Source organism: Lygodium microphyllum, chromosome 15, assembly GCF_053477565.2.
Source record: "Lygodium microphyllum isolate KBCC chromosome 15, Lygodium_microphyllum_v1.1.10, whole genome shotgun sequence".
Classification (NCBI taxonomy): domain Eukaryota; kingdom Viridiplantae; phylum Streptophyta; class Polypodiopsida; order Schizaeales; family Lygodiaceae; genus Lygodium; species Lygodium microphyllum.
Window position 1 is genome coordinate 7,135,170 of NC_141149.1, and position 7,618 is coordinate 7,142,787.

At 38.5% G+C, this 7,618-nt stretch overlaps 1 pseudogene; it reads left to right on the forward strand.

The window, feature by feature from the left end:
- The first annotated feature begins 4,090 nt into the window (after positions 1–4,090).
- LOC148024241 (trans-cinnamate 4-monooxygenase C4H2-like) lies at positions 4,091–7,128 on the forward strand (annotated as a pseudogene).
- Positions 7,129–7,618: the final 490 nt, after the last annotated feature.

A 7,618-nucleotide genomic window follows, 5' to 3' on the forward strand; every position in this document is an offset into this window, starting at 1 on the left:
AAGATATGTAAAGTCGAGAGAGAGAGAGGGAGAGAGAGAGACAGAGAGAGACCATATATACTCCCAAAGACTATTTCATATTTATCATAATTTACATATCACTACACAACAATGCAAATTCTTATAGTTGCTTCCACAATTGGTTTGACAAACATTCCAACATATCCTTGCCACAAGGATCATTTTAACTAATACATTAGTGGAAGACTTGACATATTATGATGTATTTTTGCTTCTATTCAGGTCAAAGGTTTTGATGGTGTAGCCTTCATATATTGTAATGGCATTTGAAGAAGGAAGATCAAAAAGTCAAATTTGGAGCAAAATGTTTTGTCTCATGTCGATATTGTATTTTAAGAAAAGGGATCGAGCATATAAGGTAGTTATGTGATGGTCCTAGGATCCTCGCATTTGTGCTTGGTGAAAAAACTTGTAAACTAAGGGAATGGCCCCCCACTTTCTATGTGGGGTTCAAGAATGTAAAAGGTTTATAGGACGAAAGGCATATAAGGATGACCTCAACATGGAAAGGCTTAAATGCCCTAGTGAATGTTTGTTTCCATAGTCTCCTATCATGTATTGTAACTAACCCATGTGTTTCATTTGTCCTACAAGTTCCTTAAGCAAGTTCTTCGTGATTATTGCTTTTTTCAACTTCACTACTGCGACTTTTGCAAATGTTTTCACTACATCACCCAAATAGTTAGAGAGTCTCAAGGTATTTTTGCTTACTTTAGTATGTGTTTTCTCTGTCAACTCTTAGGAGTTTCTAAATGTGTTCTAGATCACACTGTATAGGAATTCTAGCATCTCAAATCAAAGTGATGAACACCATAGCCGACTTGGACAAACTTTCCATCACATTTTAAATTTTATAAAGTAACAAAAGCACATTGGTGGGTTGATACCAAAGGCCAATCTAGCACTAGATACGATGAATGCACTAAGTACATATATACAGTCAGTCAGGTGGTTTGTCGTTCACATGATGTACCCTACACATCGTGTGCAATAGGTGGGAGTAAACGTGGGAGAGCAACTCCAACTCACAAGACCACCTTGAAACCTCAAAGAAAAAAGACGGCCGGTTAGGAGAGAGCCTAATGCAAGCACGTGTCACGTGTGATCTGTACATGAACTATGCTTGATGTTACCCATATTGTATTGCATGCAACAGCTAGAAGCTGGACGAGGAGGAGAAGTCCATAGCAAATCGCTGGTCTCTGGCCGCAAACCTTCATTGCCTACCACTGGATGCAATAAGAAGAAGAAGATGTCAACGACGACGGCGATGATGACAATGACGATGGTAATGACGACAGAGAAGAAGAAGATGGTGAACCCAACGAAGCAGTGCCCACCGACCACGAATGAAGCTGAAGGAAGCCTAAGTGTGCTGCTGATATCAAACGCATATGACCACACAAGGAACTTTAGACACTCAACTAAACTAGATAGTAAAAAGACTCACATCTAGTAAATGTATAAAATTTGTAGGGAATTGTATATCTCAACTAGGTTTTTAATTTTACTATATAAATATGAAGTTAGAACTAGTAAATAAACTAGTATCTAGCAAATGCATGTACTTTTCTAGTTACCACGTAGGGAGTTTTGGATTTAAACTAGGATTTTAATTTTATTAGATAAATATAAAGGCATCTATAACTAGTAAAATAAGTGTTTACTTAACAAATAAATCTTATAACTTATAAGTCATAGAAAATATTCATTATCATAATAAGCTAAGTAACACTTCTTAAAACCATCTTATGCTAATGTGTTGGACCCGAACCTATGTTACTAAGTCTTGGACAACTATTAATGTAACTTACGTCTCAATCTCCTCTTGCATGCTTTGCATTTCAAAGACACTTTTCATGTGTAGGCAGTGATAGAAAAACCATTTCATATAGCTATTGTTTACACCAAACATAGTTTTATGTACTAATCACATTATGTGTAGAACTTTTAATGCGATGCAATATTGCGAAGATTCTATTATGGTAACATAGGAAACTTGCAAATTTATCAAGGTGTAAACTTGCCAATGTAATTTTTTCATATCCTAGATATTTATTGCAAGAAATAAAGGGATATTAAAGGCCCGTCCACCCAATTGGCTATGAAGACCTAGGTAGAATGGAGGAAGGAATTCCTGCACACTAGACCATCAACATGAAGAAAGAGAGCTCAAAAGGTGCAGTGGGCTGTGAAGTCAAACAAATCAAATGCACTGATATAGTGACACATGACAATCAATAGGCTACTTATTAGAGCTAGGATCTCCAAGATTGTTAAGGTACCTTCATGATGCATATCGTGTAGGAATAACAAGGAATGTACCAAGCACCTATTTTGGGATTTCCCCCAATCCCAAGTAGTTTGGAACAAACATAGAGTGCCAATGACATGATAAGAGTGCACATAGAAGTTTGTCTTATACAGAAATAAAAATGGGAAATAGATTGAAAAATGGTTATATAAAATGCATTAGTGCCTATACCCATAGCCCATCTAGTTGTCCTTCATATTCTATAGCACACGCAATTTAGTTGCAATATTTTGCAAGTAGTAACCAATCATGTGACAATAGCTATATGTTTCAAGGATAGAATCCATCATGATCCTAAAAGGTCAAAGTTTGAACCTGTTAGTGCAAAAAAAGTGGATTTAAGCAAGTTAGAACTCATTCTATTAGATAATGTGGAAGGAAAATGGAACTAATATAGGTAATGCTTGTTCTAAGGGAAATATTTTTGGTGGATTTCTTAGATGGCTTTCACTTCATTGTCCAAATAAGTAATATCATAGCTTATTTTACATCATGCCACAATTAAAATGTGTTGGTGCCCCAAAAGATGTCACCCAAAAAAAACAGTGCATGATCGTAAGAAGGGTTCCTAAAGTGTCTCTTTTGGAAGATGAGATGAACTACATTTTCCAAATAAATAACATCATGGTTTATTGGACATAATCCCATCACTATAATATGTAGGTGTCCCAAAAGATTACCCACAAAAAAATGCACGATCATAAGAAGGGGACCTAAAGTGATTCTAATTAAAGGTGGTTTACAGGACAAGCATTACCAAGGTGGAGAGAGAACAAGATAAATCCATATAGTTGGGAGTTTGTTGCTCATTTAAAGGTCCTACATGAGCAAAAAGATAGGTGTTGTGCTAATGCTTTTGGGGGTGCATTTTGTGTTAAGTCTGGATTCTTTGGCCACAATTTCCCTATTTCTAGTCTCCCCACAACTCTTAATGATTCTTTCTTTCACAAGCACATATGTCATTGTGGGGCAACTCACGTTAGTTTTCCTTGTTTATCTTTGGTATTGAGCTTTTTAATTGCGACTTTCCATATAAGTAAGTTGAGCTTGGGAGAGAGGGTACTCAATCACACAATTCTCATCTTGTACTTCCAAGTCCCCAATCGAGTCCTTGAGACCTCCATTCTGTTACTACCTTCATAATGACATCATCTTTCACTTCTTGAAATCCTTTCTACTTTTGGCAACTTGCTCTTGTTTACTGTTACATATGACTAACTAATAACTAATTATTAGCCAACATTTGAGTAGCTAAATACATATAAACACTTATAGTAGACATGATAGTTTGATCAGTAGAAGGGGACAATTTGTTGTCTTCAACATGGACTCAATGAAATTGAACTATCAGTGAGCTTCCAATGAGGATTAGCTATAAGTTAGTTTATTGATATTACTTAATTGAATTTGGTTCCTTTTTTGTATTACAGAAAATACTTTGATTGAGTGAATTGTCTACTTTAGTTCTTAATAAGAATTAGTGGAATATTAGACTAAGATAGATTTGTATTATTTATTATTTTTACTATGAAATAGAATTCATATTGAATATGTACAAACATAAAATTGGGTGACCTGGCTAAGCCAGAATCAACTCTTAGCTGGGTCTTTGAAGGTAACATTGAATACTTGGTCGGTTTTCCTAAGTAACCTTATAAGTAGAGCCAAAGCATTGCTTTATATTTTTAAATTCTATATCAATGGTTACCATCTTAAATTCGTGTATCCTCATTGTGAAATCCATTTTCTAGCACTATGCAGGTATCCAAACACATAAAATATTTTACTATATGGTTTGAATCCTTATAGGCAACAATGCCAAGCCACACCATGTAGATTGGTTAGCAACATTGACAGGTATAATGTTGACCTATGTCAATGTGAAAGATAGCAAACACCATTGTCAAAATTAGATGCCACCAACAAGTAGCCCAACAAGTAGTCCAAGAGATAGACCTTGCTGTCAAAGAGATCAAGGACATGCCCAATGTGCTCACCACAGGTGCTGTCATCCGCAACCGCTTGCAGCTCATGATGTACAACATTGTCTACATGATGATGTTCAACACAAGGTTCAAAGGGTTTGATGACCCCCTCTATGTGCAAATCATGACCCTTAATAGGAACAATGGCCTTCTCGTGCAAAGCTTCAAGTACAACTATGGTGACTTTGTGTCTTCCTTCAAGCCCCTCCTTCGCGGGTACCTCAAGCAGGTCTCGGACGCCAACTAGCGGAGGCTCGCATTCCTCTGGGACATGTTTCTTAACGAGCGCAAGAAGTAAGAGTTACTCGTCATTTTTTGCTTTGTCTGTAGATTCGGACCATCTATTGTATTGTACCAAAGGAAACATTACTTAACCTAAATGCTATGTATTGAGGATTTTGAGACCCACGACGCAATGCTTTAATCTACAAACAAGTTCCAGTGTTGTATGGGTGCAATTCCTACCATTCTGCAAGACCTATAATTTCTGATGTGTTCTTTTAATTGGCTTTGTAGGAAAAAGGGGGAGAAGATTGGAGTGGACTTCTTTCTGGACGCCTACCTCAAAGGAGAGATTAGTGAAAACAATGTGTTGTATCTTATTCAAAACATGAATGTTGCAAGTAGGCTATTCGTCTATATCTTGCTATAGAAAATTGAATCTTTTCACTTGGAGCATTGAACAATCTTCACTACTTTTAGGGGCCTTTACAAACTTGATCTGTATATAGATAGGGAGTTCTCCTCACTCATGGTGGGAGACAAATGTCTAATAATGGATGACACTCTACTCAGTATTGTACACCTGCAGGTGCTACAAGGAATCACTTTAGGGAAGATTGATTCTATAAAGTGCTTAGATTCTTCACCTTGTCAAACATTCGTGAATGATGTTCTTATATGATTGTTTGGACTTATTTTCATGTGCAACAATTGAGACCACATTGTGGTCATTGGAATGGGGTGTTGCAGAGCTAGTGAACAATCCACACATCCAAAAGAAGATAAGGGATGAACTGAATACAGTGTTAGGAAAGGGTGTACCAATAACTGAGCCTGATGTCGCAAAGCTACCCTACGTGCAGGCAAGCTTCCCAGCATTGTGCATAAATTTTGGACCCTTGAAAATATTCTGCATGTATAAGTGGATGAAATGCAAGATGTGTGCAAAAGATGATTTGGAACTGTAGCACTTCATGTGTGCAAATTTCTCTTCAAGTCAATGAAGATGAAGACAAATCGCGAACCAGCATTGGTGTTGTTTGTATCAGGCCATAATGAAGGAAATCCTCCAAACACACATGGTCATTCCCTTATTGGTACCCCATATGAACCTCCAAGCAGCTAAGCTAGGAGGCTATGACATTCTAGCAAACACCATAGTTTTAGTAAATGAATGGGGCATAGAAAATGACCCCAAGTATTGGGACAAGCTAGAGAAGTTCATGCCGGAGTGGTTTTTGGAGTGGAAGATAGAGCTCAATGGGATTGACTTCAGGTTCATCCCATTTGGTTCAAGCAGGAGGAGCTATCTAAGGAGCATTATAGCTTTGCCAATACTTGCACTAGTGTTGGGCAAGATGGTGCACGCCTTTGAGCTTCTACCTCCACCTGGCATGGATAAAGTGGACCTGAGGTCTGTTGGAGGAGGGCAGTTGAGTCTCAGTATTGTAGTGAGGTCCACTGTGGTGGTCAAGCCAATGGAACACACACACATGCACACGCACGCACGCATGCACGCATGCACGCATGCGCACACACGCACACACGCACGCACGTGCGCATGCACACACACACACACATAGAGTTGGATGAACATCTGGGGAGAGAGAGAGTTGATGAAAATTTGGGGTGTTGTGCTTCTACTACCTAGAAGCCCCTACAGCCTGTACTTCCTCCATAAATTGGACAATGGTAGTATAATTGTAGATGCACCAACAAGTAGTCCACAGGTACCTATGATGCAGGTCAATCAGAGCGCGCTCAAATTGGGCCGGCTCAAGTCATTAATGGAGGGTTAGTGCATTGCTACAGTCTTTGTGGCACTATATGCTAGCCATATCTTGGGCTAGTGATACCTTAGTTCAAAATGTGTGCTAATATTTCAAGGACTAAGATGGTGTGAGGTTTTCTCATCTAACATTCACTATGTGTACTGATATTTGCTACATATGCAGATTTCTATTTCAATAAGTAAAGGATCATCATCAAAGGATGTTTCAAAGAAGAGTAAAGGCTCCAAGGAGGAACCAAAAAAAAAAAGAGAGAAAGGTGTATAGTTTACAGGGTAGAAGCATGATGCTCCAGATGAGGTGGCATATATTCTCTCTCTTTTGTTTGGGTCTTCTTAATTTGTCAAAGCTATTTTGATTACTTATATACATCATAACTTTCTTGGCTCTTCTTTCACACAGATCCTCTCAGGATTTTTTATGAGAGTTTGTACAAGGAAAATCCTAAAAGGGAAATCAGTACACATGCATGTGTGCAAGCACACACAAGCATGAGAGTTAGAAGAATGCACAGATTTCGGTCATTGACAAGTACAAGAAGAGTGTCCTCCACTATGCAGCCCGATATGGCCAAAGCTTCTGCTGCAATATCAACCAATTGCTTGACTGTTGGGCCAGCTATTGCGGCGATCTTTTAGATGAGGAAGAAGACTACAAGACTTTCCTTGCAGAAGCTGTGAAGGCAGGAAATGCAAAAGCTGTGAAAGCTGTGAGGAGTAGCATAGCAAATATAGGTCTGAACAAACCTGTATATCAAGGAGGAGCCCAAATAGGTGGTGCCCAGCACTCACATTGAGTAGAAAACTAAGGACATAGGGCACAGGAAGAAGGTGATGCTAAGGAGTCAGGATAGTTGGAAATTGGCTGGTAACACGAAGGGCTACATCAAGCAACATAAAGCACCATGGCATGGCTTTCATCAAAGGCACCATCAGTAATGTTTAAGCACATGTGCTAATTACTGATCAATTTTGGTTTCCAGCTTGCAAGATATCTCTGGGATGCTACCTTAAGATGATCGAATATGAAATGCTAAAGGATCATGACACAAAGGAAGTAACCACAAATGCTCACGTGAGAGTTTTAACAAATTTTCTTGTCCTTTCCTTCAACATGGTTTTTAAAGAATAGTGGATAAAATTTGAAGAGATGCAAAATTTGATGCCAATTTTCAGTTGGGTGAGCCATTCAATGCGTAACAATTCCATTATCCAATCTCTTTGTGGGCTGGGAGTAGCTTCAAGGAGACGCTTGACATCAACAGAGCTTGGGTAGTTGTTCCTTCA